We start from the raw sequence: 22,529 nt of genomic DNA, 5'->3' as shown, positions 1-22,529 counted from the left end.
AACTCGTCTGTTCTTCTAACTTCTCAACAGTTTCTCAGCGACTCAGCAAGCACGAGGGCGGGAGGACTCGAACCAACGCTGCTCCAACGCAGCTTTAATTTCCCTTGTTTGAGATTATTTTAGTCTGGGAAGCTGAGGTCCCACGACCAGAGGTGTCAAGTAACAAAGTACAAATACTTTGTTACCTTACTTTAGTAGAAATTTTGGTTATCTATACTTCACTGGAGTATTTATTTTTCAGACGACTTTTTACTTTTACTACTTACATTTTCACGCAATTATCTGTACTCCTTACACTCCTTCCTCCCTCCCTCCCTCCCTCCCTCCTTCCTTCCTTCCTTCCTTCCTTCCTTCCTTCCTTCCTTCCTTCCTTCCTTCCTTCCTTCCTTCCTTCCTTCCTTCCTTCCTTCCTTCCTTCCTTCCTTCCTTCCTTCCTTCCTTCCTTCCCTCCTTCCTTTCTTCCTTCCTCCATCACTCCTTCCTTCTTTCCTTCTTGCCTCCCTCCCTCCCTCCCTCCTTCCCTCTTCCCTTCCTCTTTCCTTCCTTCCTTCCTTCCTTCCTTCCTTCCTTCCTTCCTTCCTTCCTTCCTTCCTTCCTTCCTTCCTTCCTTCCTTCCTTCCTTCCTTCCTTCTTCCCTTCCTCTTTTCCCCCTTCCTTCCTTCTTTCCTTGTTTCCTTCCTTCCTGCTTCCTTCCTTCCTTCCTTCCTTCCTTCCTTCCTTCCTTCCTTCCTTCCTTCCTTCCTTCCTTCCTTCCTTCCTTCCTTCCTTCCTTCCTTCGTTACCTTACTTAAGTAGAAATTTTGGTTATCTATACTTTACTGGAGTAATTATTTTTCAGACGTTTTACTTTTACTCCTTACATTTTCACGCAATTATCTGTACTTTTTACTCTTTACATTTTAAAAACAGCCTCGTTACTCTATTTCATTTCGGCCTTTAATAAAAACTATCCAGTTAAATTGCTCCATCATGATAGAGTGAATTTGGTTGTGGTTGTTTCAGATGTTCTTGTCCAGTTTTGTTCTTACATCCGTTCCCTCAGATTCCTGCAACTAAACTTGGATGTACATTCCAATAAAGGTTAGGATAAATGATAACACGCCTCTGAAGTTTGACTTTTTGCACCATTACAATACTTACGATAAACCGTCAAAAAAATTCCCCACGGTAAGAATTTGTATCTCGTGGTAAAAACGATAAATTCCCGTTGATGACGTTTTTGTGTAAAACTGATTTATGGTTCTGCGTTAAATCCACGCACAACGTACGTGAAGGAAGGAAGGAAGGAAGGAAGGAAGGAAGGAAGGAAGGAAGGAAGGAAGGAAGGAAGGAAGGAAGGAAGGAAGGAAGGAAGGAAGGAAGGAAGGAAGGAAGGAAGGAAGGAAGAAGGAGAGAGCAGGAAGAAAGAAGGAAGGAAGGAAAAAAAGAAGGAAGGAAGGAAGGAAATGAGCCTGAAAGAAAGAAAGAAAGAAAGAAAGAAAGAAAGAAAGAAAGAAAGAAAGAAAGAAAGAAAGAAAGAAAGAAAGAAAGAAAGAAAGAAAGAAAGAAAGAAAGAAAGAACGAAAGAAAGAAAGAAAGAAAGAAAGAAAGAAAGAAAGAATGAGGTGGAGTTGAATTGGTATTTTTTCGTCATTTTTTTCGTAATTTTTATCGTTATCGGAATAAATGCCAGAAATTATCGCAATACATTTTTTAGTCCATACTGCCCATCCCTAGTACACATATGTGGTTCTTTAATATATTTGCATTATACTAAGATACATTTATTTTCAATGGATTTTGTCCTTAAAGGCTTTTATCCCCCTTACATTACTTTTACTTTTATACTTTAAGTAGTTTTGAAACCAGTACTTTTATACTTTTACTTGAGTGAAAAACTTGAGTTGATACTTCAACTTCTACAGGAGTATTTTTAAACTCTAGTATCTATACTTCTACCTGAGTAATGAATGTGAATACTGAGGACACCTCTGCCCACGTCTACGGCCCTGGATGAGGGGCTGGATGGGGGGGGGGGGGGGAGCAGCCGTCGGGGGGGGCTGTCGCGTTGGGCTGACTTTGTTTTACGGCTTCTTTACGCCAGGATGACGCTGCTGTGATGGAGGATCGTTGTGATTGATGTCCCGCAGTCCCGCATTCATGGAGCAGTTTCTGCTAACAAATAATAAAACCGCTCTCTCATGCTGTTTTTTGCTGCACTGCTGCCAGAGTAACCATGGCAACGGGCATCATCCTTCCAAGACGGTGACGCCTTCCTTAAACGTCACGAAGGAAGTCGATGGCATGTAGGATTTAATTGTTTGTTGAGTGCAAGGCAAGTTTATTTGTATAGCACATTTCAACACAAGGTAATTCAAAGTGCTTTACATCAACATTAAAAGCGGCAAGAGACAATTAAACTGTAATGAATAATATTTCAAATAAAACGATAAGAAAAGAGGTAAAATAATAAAAAGCACAAGTTGTTAAAAAGTAAGGACAGTAGAGTACTGCAGGTACATCTCATTCTTACAATGGCAATAATTACGTTTCTATACGGTCAAAACGTACAAAGACCGGGTCAAATACAGTATTACAAAAGTAATCTTTAAATATGTACGGTGAATTAAACCAATTTGACAATTCTATGCCACAATCCCTGTTTCCAGGTCTTATCTCACACAACTGACGGGAATTACGTTTCTTTACGGTCAAAACGTACAAAGACCGGGTCAAATACAGTATTAGAAAGTAATCTGTGGCATATTTGAATAAATTATGTCACAGTTGACATCTTGATGTTAAAAAAAAGCAGAAAAAGCATCCGTGCAAGTTGTCAGAGAGGTTAAAGTTGACTCCCGTTCAGGAATGATCCAGCAATCAGAAAACGATGCTGAGGTCGAGACGCTCAGGTTCACAGATTTAAACATAGCCGCTCTTCAAATCCTGGAATACAGGACTGTCTCAGAAAATTAGAATATTGTGATAAAGTCCTTTATTTTCTGTAATGCAATTAAAAAAAACAAAATGTCATACATTCTGGATTCATTACAAATCAACTGAAATATTGCAAGCCTTTTATTATTTTAATATTGCTGATTATGGTTTACAGTTTAAGATTAAGATTCCCAGAATATTCTAATTTTTTGAAATAGGATATTTGAGTTTTCTTAAGCTGTAAACCATGATCAGCAATATTAAAATAATAAAAGGCTTGCAATATTTCAGTTGATTAGTAATGAATCAAGAATGTATGACATTTTGTTTTTTTTTAATTGCATTACATTTAATTGCATTACAGATTTTCTGAGACAGTCCTGTATCCTTTAATTAATTCATTTATTTACAGTGTTAGGTTTGTTGGCCTAAAGCACCCTGGTATATTTGACATTTAAAACATAAAAAACCTATAAAATACATAAATTAATATCAAATTAGTGGTAAACACTGTTTGGCAAAAATATTCTATATATACTGAAATGCAAAGGGTGAAAAAGAAAAGAAATACCGTGTAGGCAGCAAGATATTGTTCTGTCCTCATGGTGCATGAGAAAGTTAGTTTGTGGTGGGGGTCTCTATTTGTTTCCATGATGAAATTCTTAATAAAGAGTGTCAGCTTTGACCTAAAAACCCTCATCTGGAACGGTTTACCGTGATGCACGACGCTAATGTCGTCCACGGCAACGCACCGTTTCTTATGCACTGAGATAAAAACTCGTGACTGGATCTTTTTTTTTTTTTGCCCGTTTCCTATCTCAATCTCCCGTCCTCCTTTCCCCCACTTTTCTCTCAATTTCCTCCAGTTCTCTCTATTTCCAGCCTGTCCCTAGTCAAGCAGAGAATCGATTTTTAAACAGGCAAGACACTGGGGACGGAGCACAGAACCATTACTGGCCTCATTTAGGCTCCATCGCCACGACGATGGCTCCTCTAGACAATAAGATAGACTCTGCCATGGATACCAAGGAGTAAATGCACATTCCAGCTGAAAAGCGCTCAAGCCAGCATTTCCTGTCTTTGGGGAGTTTTGTCTATTTATTTATTATTTATCTTAAAGGATGGGCCTCGGCGCGTCTCTGCACAGCAGTGAAGCACCCCTCAATCTCGCAGTCGCTCGCTAGGGAGTGAGGGAAATATGGCCAATGCTTGCACGTCTTTTCTTTCAATGCTATTTACTGCATGCAGCCTTTTTCTGTCTTTCATTTTGGTCGTGGATTTTTGTGAAGTCTGCGAACATATGGCAACGTGTCCCGACTGTAAACAGCGGCTGTTTGAGTCCTCATCTGGGAACTGAGCTCCTTCATCGCAGCCATATGTCTGTCGGGCAGCTCGTGCATGCAGAGCCAATCACAGCGCGGCTTCTCTATCTAGGATTGAGAGGTCCCGTGAAAACTGCACTTCTCACCACACTTCTGCTCAGATTGGAGCTCCGATCGCTATCTCAGGTCCACGCTGAAGTGACAGAGGTGAGATAGCTGTTGATATTTGAGGGACACCAGATAAAACCAGATACAATATGAGAGGAACTTTATTATTTGAAAAACCGAAGACCTGAACTAAAAAATCACTGTGTATCTGTCAAAGGGGTGAACATCTGGAACAACTGTCCTGTAAATATCACATCATGTTGGACACTATTCAGCCTTAAAAGACTTTTACGTAATTACGTAATTTCTCGTCGGAAGGAAGGAAGGAAGGAAGGAAGGAAGGAAGAAATGAGCCTGAAAGAAAGAAAGAAAGAAAGAAAGAAAGAAAGAAAGAAAGAAAGAAAGAAAGAAAGAAATGAGCCTGAAAGAAAGAAAGAAAGAAAGAAAGAAAGAAAGAAAGAAAGAAAGAAAGAAAGAAAGAAAGAAAGAAAGAAAGAAAGAAAGAAAGAAAGAAAGAAAGAAAGAAAGAAAGAAAGAAAGAAAGAAAGAAAGAAAGAAAGAAAACAAACAATAAACGAAACGACGGGGTGTTACTCATTTAATTGTTTTTCATCAATTTAATTGGTGTAGTTTAGTAGTATTTAGTATCTTTTAGAGCAGTGATTTGGCTCCAAAGACTGAATGTGGTGATAGATTTATAGTTACAAAGGTGGAGTTGAATTGGTATTTTTTTTATCGTCATTTTTATCGTTATCAGGATAAATGCCAGAAATTATTGTGAAACATTTCTTTGTCCATACCGCCCATCCCTATTATGGTATGGAAAATTACGTTTGCCAACTTCTGTACTGTTATATTTTGGGTTTTGCGCAATGCACTACTTTTTATTTTTGCTATGATGGCAAATTCAAGTTTATTTTTTGGGTTTTAGAGCTATGCACTATTTTTTATTTTTGCTATGATGGGAAATTTAAAGGAGCCGTCTGTAAGAAATGTCCAAAACTGGTACTGCAGTCACTTTCAAAATATTGTTGAGCGGCGTGTACCCTCCCCCTCCTCCCCCCGACCAGAGGTTGCCAGGTAGGCTGCAGAATGCAGCAGGAACGTAGGCTGCCATGGCTGCCATAATTAGAGCCGAGCTGGCAACCCGGATGCCGAAACAATACTGACTTGGTGATTGGGAGATAGGTGGAGGGTGGAGCTTCAGAAACAATACTGACTTGGTGATTGGGAGATAGGTGGAGGGTGGAGCTTCAGAAACAATACTGACTTGGTGATTGGGAGATAGGTGGAGGGTGGAGCTTCAGAAACAATACTGACTTGGTGATTGGGAGATAGGTGGAGGGTGGAGCTTCAGAAACAATACTGACTTGGTGATTGGGAGATAGGTGGAGGGTGGAGCTTCAGAAACAATACTGACTTGGTGATTGGGAGATAGGTGGAGGGTGGAGCTTCAGAAACAATACTGACTTGGTGATTGGGAGATAGGTGGAGGGTGGAGCTTCAGAAACAATACTGACTTGGTGATTGGGAGATAGGTGGAGGGTGGAGCTTCAGAAACAATACTGACTTGGTGATTGGGAGATAGGTGGAGGGTGGAGCTTCAGAAACAATACTGACTTGGTGATTGGGAGATAGGTGGAGGGTGGAGCTTCAGAAACAATACTGACTTGGTGATTGGGAGATAGGTGGAGGGTGGAGCTTCAGAAACAATACTGACTTGGTGATTGGGAGATAGGTGGAGGGTGGAGCTTCAGAAACAATACTGACTTGGTGATTGGGAGATAGGTGGAGGGTGGAGCTTCAGAAACAATACTGACTTGGTGATTGGGAGATAGGTGGAGGGTGGAGCTTCAGGCCAAAACAAAAAATGACAACATAAACATCAGTTGAGGGCTGCAACTCCTCTTTTTAAACGGGAATATCCTGGTGTAGCAGTGCGAGTGCTACGGGGGCCCGACCGACAGGATAGATGAGGACACGGAGTTTTGTGTAGAACCCTTTTATTCTCACCCAACACACAGGACACACGTGCTTCCAGCTCCAGCAGCTTCAGCTTCAGTCTGCCCCAGCTGCAGTCTCCAAGTCCTCCTTATCAAGGCTGGCAGGGTGGAGAGGCTGATGGGACACACCTGTGTCCCGTCAGCCTGAGTGGCTGCAGCTCCTCCACCCTGCCACACCTGGCTTGAGTGCTGTTGTCAGTGACATAAGTATTTGAAATTAACATGATTTTTAAATGTCTGTTGACATATCAGGGTCATTTTATGATTCATTTTATTAATGCTCTTACATACAGCTCCTTTAAGATTAAGATTCCCAGAATATTCAAATTTTTTGAGATAGGATATTTGAGTTTTCTTAAGCTGTAAGCCATGATCAGCAATATTAAAATAATAAAAGGCTTGCAATATTTCAGTTGATTTGTAATGAATCCAGAATGTATGACATTTTAGTTTTTTTAATTGCATTACAGAAAATCACAATATTCTAATTTTCTGAGACAGTCCTGTATAAGCCTTGCTTCTACCTACACCCTTTCGGTTACAAATGTACCGAAATAAACATTCATTCATTCATATTTAGGCATCACCTTTCCTCTGAGAACTTGTGTTAATGCTTGCTCGATCGACCTGTAAAGCTCGTCACAGCACCCTCAAACAAACACCACAGTCTGGTCCCTGCAGATAATTATAGTGGCTTGAACTGAATGTAATTCTGTTGCAACAACAATTGAACATTCGGACAGGAGCGGTGGCTTTGCAGTGGAAGTATGGATGCACTCCAACAATAGACGTCAATACGAGACAGCGGCTTGGTAAATGAGTGATGCTTTTTCAATTTTTCAATTCAGTTGTAAGGAATCGATAAGCATTTGCTGGTATTTACATTCATCTAAGTTGATGAGAGGATACAGTTTAGCAGATCTATAACAATAGCCGGCTCCGCTTGCGCGGCTACGTGATTCACCACAGAAGGACAGATTATTTCAGGGTAAAGACTGACCTCATTCCTCCCACATTCCTGCAGTGGGAGTGTGTTTGAGCGTGAAGAAGAAACAAGATACAGGGCGATAGGTCTGCGTTATACAATGTTAATGTACGACACACCGAGCCCCAGTCAGAGCGGTTGACACTGGAGACCCGTGAGGAGTAACGTCAAACATAAATGTGGTTTCGGCCCAGACTGAATACTGCACGCTAAACCAGGAGCGCTGCAGGCGTCCAGGCCAAGGAGGAACTAAAACCTCAGATAAGCAGCGGCGTTTGCAACGTTAAAACCTGATGGAGTTGTATGGAGCCAAATCAAGGCCAAAAGTTTTGCTAATTTGAACCTGAAAATTCAAGTTTTGATTTTTTTACAGTTTAAATTTTTTTTCTCTTCAGTTTCAGATCTTTTTATTTCAATTTCAGATCTTTTTTTCAGTTTCAGATCTTTTTTTTTTTTCAGTTTCACATCTTTTTTGTGAAACTGCCACGCCCCCTACGCCAGATCGGGGCCAAAAGTCTGAAACTGAAAAAAAAGATCTGAAACTGAAAAAAAAGATGTGAAACTGAGAAAAAAAAAAGATGTGAAACTGAAAAAAAAGATGTGAAACTGAGAAAAAAAAAAGATGTGAAACTGAAAAAAAAAGATCTGAAACTTAAAAAAATACGACAGAGTATTAGGGCCAAACTAAGACAAAAAAAATTGGAAATTACGAGAATAAAGTCATAATATAATGAGAATAAAGTCGTAAAATTACAAGAATAAAGTCATAATGTTGCGAGAATAAAGTCGTAATAGAATAAAGTCGTATTATGAGATTAAAGTCGTAATATTACGAGAATGAAGTTGTAATATTACGAGAAGTCGTAACATTACGAGAATAAAGTCGTAACATTACGATAATAAAGTCGTACAATTACGAGAATAAAGTCGTAACATTGCGAGAATAAAGTAGTAACATTACGAGAATAAAGTCGTAACATTATGAGAATAAAGTCGTAATATTATGAGAATATAATTTATGAGAACTCTTCTACCTGTGTAAAAATGAGGAATATTGAGCATCTTGTGAAGTTATATTTATAATATATTTAATATTACGACTTTATTCTCGTAATATTACAACTTTATTCTCAAAATATTACGACTTTATTCACGTAATTTTACGACTTTATTCTCGTAATTTCCTTCTTTTTTTTTTTGTCTTAGTTTGGCCCTAATACTCCGTCGTAAAAAAAGATCTGAAACTGAAAAAAAAAAGATCTGAAACTGAAATAAAAAGATCTGAATTGAAACTGTAAAAAAATAAATTCATGATCAAAACTTGAATTTTCAGGTTCAAATTTTGTTTTCAAATTAGCAAAACTTTTGGCCTTGATTTGGCTCCATAGAGTTGGAGCTTTCTGGAAAATAAGTTTTATAGGTGACAAAATGAAACTGTTTCATCTACAACAGGGTGGAGGTTGCATCATGCTTTGCTGCTTCTGGTTCACTGAACGCGGAAGATGATCCACATATTTTCAAGCTATTTTGGGACTAAATGCGCTACCTGGAGGCGAATGTCTTTAGCGTGACTCAGTGTAAAGTGGAAGAACTGCCAAATGAAAGAAAAGGTCCTGCCATCCCAGAGAAGTGAGATCTGGACACCCATCATGCACCTCTGGACGTGGTGGCCAAAGTCGAAATATCAGCAAACAGAGATGAAACATTTACGTACTGATACTGTAAACGGTTATGCGAAGCAGGATTGACTCTGTTCCTGCCAGTCGCATCATTTTGACTTTAAAATCATTATCTTATCTAACAAACCTTTAATTTTGTATTTACCTTCTTCTACTTTCATGTCCTTTTAAGGTTTTCAGAGCTTTAAGAAGTGAAAGGACAATAACCTTCTCAGTATCTTCAGAATATTTGTAAAAGGAGCAGAAATAAGGACAAAAATAAACATTTATCAAGTGTAAATGGCTCTCATCACACTTTCAGTTATTGTATCATGTCCCTGTGACCGGATGCATATATGTCCACAAAAACAATGAATTATAATAGTTATTCAGTGAAAATTATAACAAGTACAGAGAAGCGAAACTGATGTAACAGACACACTAATACGATCAGTATTGATGCAGCGTCTTCATCTTTATTACATCGTGCAAGTAAGTGAAGATTAATATTAAATGTAGTCCGCAGAGAATATATTACATCTTCCCGTTTCTTTTTAACCCAACATGCGTTGGTTTTACCCACAATTCCCCAACTGATCCACCATTGAGAAGATCAATAATATCTTCAGAATCTCCAAGGAGGTGATTTATGTGAGCGAGCAGCAGAACAAGAAACAAGGAAAGCTCTGATCCCTCAACAGAAGACAGAAGAAGATAAAAGAATAAAAAAATAAATAAAAAAAACAGAACTCCACTTGTTGTTATTAAGGTCAAAAACAGGGACAAATTAGTTCTGAAGGTCCTCGGCATGGAAGAGTATTAGGGCCATGCAGGAGAAAAAGATTTGAGAGGGGAAGATTTTTTTTTTTATTGTGCACTTTGAGAAAAAAGTCGAAATGTCGAGAAAAAAGTCGAAATGTCGAGATTAATGTTGAAATACAATTTCAAGAATAAAGTTGAAATACATTTCGACTTTTTCTCCAAATTGTATTTCAACATTATTCTCGACATTTCGACTTTTTTCTCAACATTTCGACTTTTTTCTCGAAATTGTACTTCCACATTAATCTCAACATTTCGACTTTTTTCTCAACATTTTGACTTTTTTCTCAACATTTCGACTTTTTTCTCGACATTTTGATTTTTTTCTCGACATTTCGACTTTTTTCTCAACATTTCGACTTTTTTCTCGAAATTGTACTTCCACATTAATCTCAACATTTCGACTTTTTTCTCAACATTTCGACTTTTTTCTCAACATTTTGACTTTTTTCTCAACATTTCGACTTTTTTCTCGACATTTTGATTTTTTTCTCGACATTTCGACTTTTTTCTCGACATTTCGACTTTTTTCTCGAAATTGTACTTCAACATTAATCTCGACATTTCAACTTTTTTCTCAACATTTTGACTTTTTTCTCGACATTTCGATTTTTTTCTCGACATTTCGACTTTTTTCTCGACATTTCAACTTTTTTCTCGAAGTGCATAATGAAAAAAAAACCTTTCTCCTCTAAAATATTATTTTTTATTTTTCTCCTGCCTGGCCCTAATACTCTTCCGTACCTCGGTACGCTGCCTCGACATCACGCCCGCTCCTCACGCGATACCACGGCTAGCGCCGCCAGCCTGCTGATCACCGGTCTGGACACTACAACTCCCAGCATGCCTCACTTCTCCACCTCATGGACTGCACCTGTGCCTCATCATCTGTTTCACCTGCTCTCATGCCTGCTAACATCCTGCACAAACCCAGCTCATCCTGTTGTGCTGATTGGTGTCTCCCCATCGTCAGATTACAGCGATTTACCTGCGTATCTGCGTGCCTCTTGATGGGATCTCGTGATTAAATCCTACTTTAGTTACTCTGCGCTTGTGTACTCTTAATACCCCTTTTCCACTAAGCTGGTTCTGGTTCACAACTCATTCAACTTGGTAACCAGATGAGAACTGGTTTGCTTTTACCACAGCTCGGGTGCTAAGAGGAGCCACGTCATTACATCGTCTGCAAACTTCAGTTACGTTGCTGCGTTTGCGTGAAAGTTGAAGCAACAACAGGGTATTTGCTCTAATAGGACTTGGTCCACGTAGCCCCTCCGTGGACACATCTGTAATGATGCTTTCACACTGGTACCTACTCGTCTCGACTCGACTTCCCTTGCCCTCGTTTCTTTTCAATACCCGGATCAGAATAGGAGGTTGGAGCGAAGCTGCTGTGATATATTTGATTGTGTGATCTAAACGAAGAAATTAATTTCTAATTCTGATTGTGTGGAGGAATGAATTGATTTCCAGAAACGTATTAAAAGATCACATTCCCAAAACATATGTACAAATGTTCCATCGATTCTTTTACATTTGGACATTTTGAAGAGATATCCTTTGAAATTTTGTGCATTTTAATTGGAGTTAAATACAGTTTGTGAATAAATTTAAAATTAGCCTCTTTAATTTTATTACTAGTAAAAGGAAAATGTATTTTTTCACATATATTTAACCAAGTATTTTCTTCAAAGACCATCCCCAACTCCTTCTCCCATATCTTCACTAAAGTTTGGAAAGATGACAAACCTCCTTGTGATAAAATATTATAAAACTCACTGATCTTCCTTTAATTGTGTCTGAAGTTATAAATATGTCCTCTATTAAGATTAATTCTTATTTGAAAATGTCTCCATCTCCCAGTCTTGCTGTTGCCGTTGGTCTTAATAACTCCGCCCCCTCCGCTTACGTAAGCGGTTCTTTCCTCTAGACCAACAAAGAGTTGGTGCTACCTTGGAACCGGTTCCAAACTCAGCACTGGCCCAGAACCAGAACCAGCCCTGGAACCAGTTAAGAGGAAAAGGTGTATAAGACTCTGTCAGTCAGGGGCCAGAATAAAACCGCACAAACTCATTAAAACTTGTTTGAATTTCACGTTTGTGCGATTTGAAAGCTTCACGGTTGCTCCATCTGGCTGCAGGAGCGAGCATGAACACTTGAGCAGGAGCTTTTTAGATAAGCGAAGCATTAATGGAGGATGATATAAATATGCACTGAGCTCGGGGGCTTCCAGCCTAACGTTTTTGATGTTAGTTTGAGTCCAAATGAGCATATTATTGCAATCCGAGTCAGACTATGACGACAGCAAACAATCAAGGCAACACTTCAGCACATCCTGCAGAGCTCTTCCATTAAAAACGGCTTCTCTCGTCTTTTCAGAGAGCGAAGATGAATGCGATGCTTCCTCGTTGGGCCTCCTGTCTGCTCCAGCAAACTGAATTATATATAATTGAAAGAAGGAATGATCCCTTTGAGCTTGAAGTATCTTTGATTACGAGGAGCCTTAATTAATGGAAAAGAGCAGAAAGTGCCCTTGACAAACAAACCTTTGGTGTTTGTGAGCGCTGCACTGCTCGCTGGTGCACGGCATGTTCTCATAGCCAAACCACTTAAAGCTCGTAGAGCTCCACTTCAGAGAGACCGAAGTGACTTGAAAAGATGATGAATGTACACCCCCTCTCTGTAGTTATACCGCTCCGCCAATGAAAGGACAGTTATTCAGCCTCATGCACCACGTACATGTACCTTAGCTCAGGACCGGCCGTCTGGTTACCTGTCGGCCTCTGTGACAGCGGTGATCCTGCGTACAATCAGGACATTGACTGAGTTCACCACAAAACACGTCAGCCTTTCTGTGGCGTCGGTGACGTCCAGTGTTGGGACTAACGCGTTATTTAGTAACGCGTTACAGTAACACTGTTAGTTTTGCAGTAACTAATACTCTAACGCATTACTTTTTAAATTCAGTAACGCTGTTACCGTTACCAAACGGTGCATTACTCATTATTTCTGCAGCTACAGTGAAGCTTTTTTTCCAGAGGAAAGACCAGAGGAAACGTAGTGTGTGTGCTTTCAAAAACATGACGGTCATGAGTCAAGAAAAGGCGAGTTTTGCAACGTGGAGATATTGTCATTACAGTAATCCCTCGTTTTTCGCAGGGGTTACGTTCCAAAAAGAACCCATGATAAGTGAAATTATTTTTACAATTATTATAGAAGGCTTCAAATTGCGGAGATCAGCACCGCCTTGCACGTCTTTCTGCTCTTCTGAGCCGCTGCATCCTGACCATGTAGCGTCTTTTTCTCCTAAAGCCGCGGTGCAGGTGTGTTTTTTCCAGAGAAGAAAATAGTTATGGGCCGTTGTTGACGCTCTTTTTCACAAATGCATGGGATGATTTGCAAATACACAGAACAATTCACACGTGCGTAGGACAAGATACACAAATGTATTTTTGATGCACACACAAATATAACCTGATTTACAAACGTTTTTTGTCTGTGGGCTACGCTGGATTTGTGTGTGACTTTTGAGGACCCTGACTTGTCTAAATCTTTAGTGCAGGGGTATTCAACCCTGGTCCTCGAGTGCCACTGTCCTGCATGTGTTAGATGTTTCCCTGCTTTAACACACCTGATTCTAATTAATCATCGTCATCAGCTTGTCATCCAGGGCTGCACAATTCTGTTGATGACACAGGTACTTTTATCACGGTGTGCTGAAGCAGGGTAACATCTAAGACATGCAGGACAGTGGCACTCGAGGACCAGGGTTGCCTACCCCTGAACTAGATTATTCAGGGGGCCACATCTGCAAAAGGACTGTATAGAGGGGGCCACACTGCGTGCGCGCACAAAGCGAGCAGGCGGAAAATTTGGAGGTTTTCAAAATGTGTTTTGTACTCAAAGACAAAGATTTATGTATATATCAGGCGCGTCATTTACGCCGGGGACGGTGGGGACGCGTCCCCACCACTTTGTCTGACGAGCAGATTTGTCCCCACCACTTAAAAAAAAAAATTAAGTAAGACGCGATTTGTCCCGTATTTTCATTAACGTCCCATACACACGTCTGTCACACACACACATCAACACTAAATGTATCAATAATGAACAAAATAAAACAGGAAACATTAAGGCCAGCAAAATCTTAGTGGCGGGACAACAGGACCTGCTGCGTCTGTGCCCAGATATGTGTGTGCCAGACAGCGCTGCGGGGAGGACTCCGGCTTCACCTCCAGGTAGGGCTTGGGAATTGTGAATTAAAAGTTGCGTTCTGCAGGCCCGGTTCTACGAGGGTGCATATGCATTGCACCCTCATTTTATGTGTCTTCATGCTCAGTTGAAAAGACGAAAAGTCTGAAAAATCTGACAAATGTGCCTGATTTATGGTACCGCGTTAAATCGGCGGCGTAGCCTACGGCGTAGGTTACGCAGCGTCGCGTACCGTACGTTCGCATCCCTGCGTATCCTACACCGTACGCTTTGCGTTGGTGCAACGCGGAACCATAAATCAGCCAGTGTCCGTCACTCATCTGCTTCCAGCGCGCAGATTCCTGCAGCAGCCAGTGCTGCTCTCTGCTGCTCCGTTAACACAAAGTAACCATGGATATTCAGAAGTGGTTCAGCACAACGACATAAACAAGTTTACAGGACTGTCTCAGAAAATTAGAATATTGTGATAAAGTCCTTTATTTTTCTGGAGTCCAAAAATGTCATACATTCTGGATTCATTACAAATCAACTGAAATATTGCAAGCCTTTTATTATTTTAATATTGCTGATTATGGCTTACAGTTTAAGATTAAGATTCCCAAAATATTCTAATATTTTGAGATATGATATTTGAGTTTTCTTAAACTGTAAGCCATGATCAGCAATATTAAAATAATAAAAGGCTTGCAATATGTATATGATGTTTCCGACGACCTAAATAAGACCGCGCAGATGGCTTTTAATATGGGGACAATATCGCGTCAATACGCATCATCTAATGCAATGCCTATTATTTATCATGAAACCTCAATTCGGAAGTAATGGGCCTAGCTCGTACCCAGCACTTTTCAAACCTTACTCAGCTTTATGGTAAATGTCCCCAGCACTTCTGAAATCAAACTGACGCCCATGGTATATATAATACATTTGTGCACAGGGATGAACAGGAGAATATCTGTCTAGTTTACATATTAATTGTCTCCAGATTTTGTCATTGTGAATGTTAAATATAATATTCAGTTATTTAAAAAAAACACTGTCCAATGAATCATTAACCAACTGAAAAGGCTACCAAGCATCTTAAACTTTTATTAATTAACAAAATATATATATATATATATATAAACTATGTTAGTTTCCAGAGGTGTCAAGTAACGAAGTACAAATACTTCGTTACCTTACTTAAGTAGAAAGTTTGGTTATCTATACTTCACTGGAGTAATTATTTTTCAGACGACTTTTTACTTTTACTCCTTATATTTTCACGCAATTATCTGTACTTTTTACTCCTTACATTTTAAAAACAGCCTCGTTACTCTATTTCATTTCAGCCTTTAAAACAAAAACTATCCAGTTAAATTGCTCCATCCGGATAGAGTGAATTTGGTTGTAGTTGTTTCAGATGTTCTTGTCCAGTTTTGTTCTTACATCCGTTCCCTCAGATTCCTGCAACTAAACTTGGATGTACATTCCAATAAATATTACGATAAATGATAACATGCCTCTGAAGTTTGACTTTTTGCACCATTACAATACTTATAGACAACTAGTCATCATATCTCCTGCTCTCTGAAACACATGTTAATGCTCAATAGTACACATATATGGTTCTTTAATATATTTGCATTATACTAAGATGCATTCATTTTCAATGGCTTTTGTCCTTAATGGATTTTTTCCCCCTTACATTACTTTTACTTTTATACTTTAAGTAGTTTTGAAACCAATACTTTTATACTTTTACTTGAGTAAAAAACTTGAGTTGATACTTCAACTTCTACAGGAGTATTTTTAAACTCTAGTATCTATACTTCTACCTGAGTAATGAATGTGAATACTGAAGACACCTCTGTTAGTTTCGCTTACTTCGTCACTTCCGGCTGCCGACCTGAAGTGACGCCGTCCGCCGACGATCGGGCGTCCGATCGATCGGGACAACACTACTTCCCCCCCTTTTTTTAAAATATGACCAGGGGCCACATAAAAGCTCCTGGCGGGCTGCAAGTGGCCCGCGGGCCGCCAGTTGAATCTCCCTGCTGTAGTGGGTCAGTAGTGCTCCAGCCGCCCCCAGCGGGGCGGGTACACTAACGGGGCGAGCGGGGGGTGCCGCCCTCTGCTCCCCATCAAAGGCAGCATTGACCAGGAGCACGGGAGCGTTTCTGCAGCCAGTCATCCTTGGACAGCTGACAATGGCCCGAGCACCGCGGGGGTGGGGGGGTGAAGCTGGGAGCAATCAACAACAACAACAACAACAACGGGAGGAAGGCACTTCGCTGCCGAGGGAATGTGCGTGAGCTCGAAACCTCAACGACCCACGGTTCCTGGTCGTGACCGCTCATGAGCGAGTGGCTTTAGCCCGCCTTGAAGCGCTCTCAGTTAATTACGCGCAGCGCTGATTTTTGTGTGCTTGAGTGTGCTCCTCGCGCACTTGTGTCTCCCGGAGAACATCAGGGGAGCAGATAGGCTCAGGGCTGCGAGGCAATTAATCTCACACCGTGAGGAGGTGTGTGTTGGGACCGAGGCAGGGCATAGCTGGCAGCACCTTGCTTGTTAACTCCTAGCACCTCTGACCGGGCCCCCGGAGATTAGCCACGCCTGGCCGTGGTCAAAGGCGGTCAAATGCATTTTAACGATACTTTGCTCAGCCTGCCACCAGGCTTGTTTTCCATTCCGAGCCAGTGATTCACATTACTACTATACCATAATACTCACGGGGCTCGACTCACACTGTGACGCATCTGGCAGAGCGGCGCCAACACACACACACACACACACACACACACACACACACACACACACACACACACACACCACACTGAGCGGATGACGATGCAGGTAGACGTACAGTAGGGTAGCTGGCCTCCCGGCGTCTCTGACACAGTGACTTACAGGAGCCGCCGTGACTCAGCCAGCTCTCGTGTGGGCGTGTGCATGTCCTTGTGTGTGTTTCTGCCTGGTTGTGTGTGGGTGTGTGTGTGTCCTTGTGTGTGTTTCTGCCTGCTTGTGTGTGGGTGTGTGTGTTCACGTGCTTTTTTTGTGTCACATTTCATGGCACTGCAGCTTTGACTACTGATGGAGGACGAAGCTGAGGATCTTGCGGCCACATCTGCAGGCTAAAGTTGCCCAAATCTAATAATAATCATCAATTTTATTTATAGAGCGCTTTTAAAAGATCTCAAAGACACTTCACAGACACAGAGATAAAATGTAGAGATCAAGAAAATTAAAAATTAAAAAAGAGATAAGATAAAGGATAAGAAACAAATCACACAATTGGATTTATTTATTTATTTTCGGGACAATCGGAGCATATTTTTTAATTTTTTTTAACCCTTGTGCTGTCTTCGGGTCAAGGAAGGAGGAAAGGAAGAAGAGAGTAAAGAAGGAAGGAAGAAAAGAAGGAAGGAAGGAAGGAAGAAAGAAAAGAAGGAAGGAAGGGAGAAAGAAAAGAAGGAAGGACGGAAAGAAGGAAGGGAGGGAGAAAGGAAGGAAGGAAGGAAGAAAAGAAGGAAGGAAGGGAGAAAAGAAGGAAGGGAGGAAGGGAGAAAAGAAGGAAGGAAGGAAGAAAAGAAGGAAGGAAGGGAGAAAAGAAGGAAGGAAGGAAGGGAGGAAGAAAAGAAGGAAGGAAGGGAGGAAGGGAGAAAAGAAGGAAGGAAGGAAGAAAAGAAGGAAAGAAGGGATAAAAGAAGGAAGGAAGGAAGGAAGGAAGGAAGGAAGAGAGAAAATAAGGAAGGAAGGGAGAAAGGAAGGAAGGAAGAAAAGAAGGAAGGAAGGGAGAAAAGAAGGAAGGAAGGAAGGAAGGAAGAAAAGAAGGAAGGAAGGGAGGAAGGGAGAAAAGAAGGAAGGAAGGAAGAAAAGAAGGAAGGAAGGGAGAAAAGAGGGAAGGAAGGAAGGAAGAAAGAAAAGAAGGAAGGGAGAAAAGAAGGAAGGGAGGGAGGAAAGAAGGAAGGAGGAAGAAAAGAAGGAAGGAAGGAAGGAAGGAAGGAAGGAAGGAAGGAAGGAAGGAAGGAAGGAAGGAAGGAAGGAAGGAAGGAAAGAAGGAAGGGAGGAAGGGAGAAAAGAAGGAAGGAAGGGAGAAAAGAAGGAAGGAATAAAGAAAAGAAGGAAGGAAGGAAGGGATAAAAGAGGAAGGGAGAAGGAAGGAGAGAGCAGGAGGAAATAAGGAAGGAAAGAAGGAAGGAAGGAAAGAAGGAAGGAAAGAAGGAAGGAAAGAAGGAAGGAAGGGATAAGAGAAGGAAGGAAGGAAGGAAGGAAGGAAAGAAGGAAGGAAGGAAGAAAAGAAGGAAGGAAGAAAGGAAGGAAGGAAGGAAGGAAGGAAGGAAGGAAGGAAGGAAGGAAGGAAGGAAGGAAGGAAGGAAAGAAAGGAGGAAACAATGAAGGAAGGGAGGAAAGAAGGAAGGAAGGGAGAAAATAGGAAGGTAAGAAGGAAGGAAGGAAGGAAGGAAGGGATAAAAGAGGAAGGGAGAAGGAAGGAGAGAGCAGGAGGAAATAAGGAAGGAAAGAAGGAAGGAAGGAAAGAAGGAAGGAAAGAAGGAAGGAAAGAAGGAAGGAAGGGATAAGAGAAGGAAGGAAGGAAGGAAGGAAGGAAAGAAGGAAGGAAGGAAGAAAAGAAGGAAGGAAGAAAGAAAGGAAGGAAGGAAGGAAGGAAGGAAGGAAGGAAGGAAGGAAGGAAGGAAGGAAGGAAGGAAGGAAGGAAGGAAAGAAAGGAGGAAACAATGAAGGAAGGGAGGAAAGAAGGAAGGAAGGGAGAAAATAGGAAGGTAAGAAGGAAGGAGAGAGCAGGAGGAAAGAAGGAGAATTAGGTCATTTTGACCCAAAGACAGTACAAAGGTTAACTCAGACCTTGGATCTTCATGTGGTCAGATCTTGTTTTGACCTCAGTCCTCGGACGTGAAAGGTGAAGCCCGTTATAGCAACAGTTTACTGTGTTAAAGTAATTTACCACAGTGTCGACTGCTAATTACAATTGGAAAGTATTGTTAAAACCTGTTTTCACACCAACTCAATATCTAGGCTTATGAAACCAAAAAACAACAAAAACAAAAGTTTAACAAGAAACCAAGAAGTCGGATATTAATCAGATATTATACACACACCTTTCTAAAATCATCTTTTTCAGTTTGTTTTTAAAACTACTTCTGCTTGTTGTGACCTCGGTCTGAGTAGTCACATCACAGTTTGACATTTACATCGCCTTAACGAGACAGTTGTCACAATTCTGCTTGGTTGTCATGGAAACGTAGCAAACAGTGGAGGGTCTAACGATGCTCTCTCGTGTCGGGCTCCAGCGCACGTCCACACATTCAGAATGACACGTACTTCTGTAGCGTTTCTCGTTGACTTTTTATCTGTCTGGTCATTTGTTTCAGAGGAAGTTTAACATCGTGTATTTTTTGCTCCAGTATTCAAAACCTACAAAGAGGGAGATATTAATGCTATCGCCTTAACCCTTGTGCTGTCTTCGGGTCAAGGAAGGAGGAAGAGAAGAAGGGAGGAAAGAAGGAAAGAAGGAAGAATGAAAAGAAGAAAAGAAAGAAGGAAGGAAGAAAAAAAGGATGGAAGGATGGGAGAAAAGGAAGGGAGAAAAGAAGGAAGGGAGGAAGGAAGGAAGGAAAGAATGAAGGAAGGAAGGAAGGGAGAAAACAAGGGAGGAAGGGAAGAAGGAAAGAGAGGGAATGAAGGAAGGAAGGAAGGAAGGAAGGAAGGAAGGAAGGAAGGAAGGAAGGAAGGAAGGAAGGAAGAATGAAAAGAAGGAAAGAAAGAAGGAAGGGAGAAAAGAAGGAAGGAAGGAAGGAAGGAAGGAAGGAAGGAAAGAGAGAGCAGGAGGAAAGAAGGAAGGAAGGAAGGAAGGAAGGAAGGAAGGAAGGAAGGAAGGAAGGAAGGAAGGAAAGAAGGAAGGAAAGAATGAAGGAAGGAAGGAAGGGAGAAAACAAGGGAGGAAGGGAAGAAGGAAAGAGAGGGAAGGAAGGAAGGAAGGAAGGAAGGAAGGAAGGAAGGAAGGAAGGAAGGAAGGAAGGATGAAAAGAAGGAAAGAAAGAAGGAAGGGAGAAAACAAGGGAGGAAGGGAAGAAGGAAAGAGAGGGAAGGAAGGAAGGAAGGAAGGAAGGAAGGAAGGATGAAAAGAAGGAAAGAAAGAAGGAAGGGAGAAAGGGAGGATGGGAGGAAGGAAAGAGAGAGCAGGAGGAAAGAAGGAAGGAAGGAAGGACGCGAAGAAGGAAGGAAGGAAGGAAGGAAGGAAGGAAGGAAGGAAGGAAGGAAGGAAGGAAGGAAGGAAGGAAGGAAGGAAGGAAGGAAGGGAAAAAAGAGGAAGGGAAGAAGGAAGGAGAGAGCAGTAGGAAAGAAGGATAGGAGAATTAGGTCATTTTAACCAAAGACAGTACAAGGGTTAAGCACAAATCTCGATTAGCCTCACAAACGGATGAATGATTAGTCCACTCTTCAAATTCTAAAACCAATTAAACATTAATGCTAATATTATCTCTTTGGCTGTGTATAAGGGCTTCAAATGCTGATGTGACTTAAAGAGATGACATTATGTACGTTTGTTGTTGAAAACACAGCGAGCATCACGGCTGCAAGGAAACAACAATTTTCAATCGTAACCTCTCTCTATGAAAATGTACTTTACCTAAGTGTAGACTGCAGGCCGCCTTTAAATTGGTTTAAATCCCTAAATCACATGATCAATCACCGACAGCTCGCCATGCCAAGATGGTGGAGCCCCCACCCCCCCCCCCCCCCCAGTCGTAAGATGGCACAACTGCAAATTACTTTCGCCTTAAGTGGGAATCTAACGTGTGAATCCTCATCTCCTGTGGGAAGAGGGAAGAAATTGAGATAAAAGTGTGACGTGCCCAGAGTCCTGCGCACACAGCAGAGACAGTCAGTTTGCAACTAATGATAATAATAATAATAATAATAATAATAATAATAATAATAATAATAATAATAATAATAATAATAATAATTAAAGCTGCAAGCAGCGATGAACGGGCCCTCGCACTCATTGCCACCGCCCCCATAAGCATATCAGAAATGACAACACCCACGACCTCCTATGTCAAACGATTCAAAAGTAATAGCAGAAAAAAGGGACAACCAATCAGAAGAAGGGGCTGGGCTAATTCAGGCCAACAAAGGTCAAGGACTCCATACAGAGTCCGATGACACCACCCACGACTCTCTATTTCAAACCATTCATTCAAACCATTTATGGACACAGTGTTGACTTCTCCAGAAACTAGGAAATTAGGACGGACCTGAGATACGACTTAGCAACGGGAGATATTCTAGTCCGTTCAGCTCCGCTCTGCTATCTTCTTTTCTCTCCTCTTCTGGGGCGGCAGTAGCTCAGATGGTAGAGCGGGTCGTCCAATGATCGGAAGGTTGGCGGTTCGAATCCCGCTCCGTCCCAGTTGCTGTCGTCGTGTCCTTGGGCAAGACACCTTACCCACCTTGCCCCGTGTGAATGTGTTTGAATGTGTATGAATGTTGGTGGTGGTCGGAGGGGCCGTTTGGCGCGATATGGCAGCCACGCTTCCGTCAGTCTGCCCCAGGGCAGCTGTGGCTACAAACGTAGTTTACCACCACCAGAGAGAATGTGTATGGATGAATAATGATCTCTGTAAAGCGCTCTGGGTGCCTTGAAGGGCGCTATATAAAACCAAGTCATTATTAGGGCACAAGCACTTACAGTGCGAAGGCCCTATTGTATCTGTAGGAATTTTTTATTTATTTTTTTCTTCTTTCTTCTCACGAAAGGAAGCTCTTTTTTCCCCCTAAACGTGCCCCAAAAGTCATCAAATTTTGCACACAAGCCAGGCCTGGCGAAAAATTTGATATTTAATGATTTGTATTAATGGGCGTGGCTTAATGGCTCAACAGCGCCCCCTAGAAAACTTTGTGCCTCAAGCCCCACAATACAGTTTGACATACATGCACGAAAATCGGTACACACCTGTATCATGGCGCAACTTAAAGAAAAGTCTCTTTGCGCCATGGCCGAAACCGAACAGGAAGTCCGCCATTTTGAATTAATTGTGTGATTTTGGCGAATTTTATGCCATTTCTTCAGCCGCTTCAGAGCCCGAACCGTATCGTGCACCCAGGTGTGTTATACATCAAAATGTGCGTCTCCATCCTGCGACTACGCGCATTACTTTTCTCTTTCAAAAGTGTTACCGTGGCAATGCTAGACGCCAAAAAGCGCGCCCCCCTTCATCTGATTGGTCCATATTTGATAGTTCCCCAAAAGTCACCAAATTTTGCAGGCAAGCCAGGTCTGGCGATAAATTTGATATTTCATGGTTTGCATTAATGGGCGTGGCCTAATGGCTCAACAGCGCCCCCTAGAAAACTTTTCTCTGCCATAACTTTTGAACGGGTTGTGATAAAGACATGTGGGTGGTGTCATGGGACTCGGTATTGAGTCCTTGACCTTCATTGGCCTGAACTAGCCCCGCCCCTTCTTCTGATTGGTTGTCCCGATTTTCTGCTATAACTT

At 41.4% G+C, this 22,529-nt stretch overlaps 1 protein-coding gene across 2 annotated transcripts in view; it reads left to right on the top strand.

Moving 5' to 3' along the window:
• Window positions 1–22,529, top strand: part of il1rapl1a (interleukin 1 receptor accessory protein-like 1a) — a 458,044-nt gene that overhangs the window by 27,297 nt on the left and 408,218 nt on the right. The gene's annotated exons all lie outside the window — the stretch shown is intronic.

The sequence above is a fragment of the Cololabis saira genome, chromosome 6, assembly GCF_033807715.1.
Source record: "Cololabis saira isolate AMF1-May2022 chromosome 6, fColSai1.1, whole genome shotgun sequence".
In the NCBI taxonomy this organism is placed as follows: Eukaryota; Metazoa; Chordata; class Actinopteri; order Beloniformes; family Belonidae; genus Cololabis; species Cololabis saira.
The sequence above is the reverse complement of the archived record's forward strand: the minus strand, read 5'-3'. Positions and strand labels throughout refer to the sequence as shown.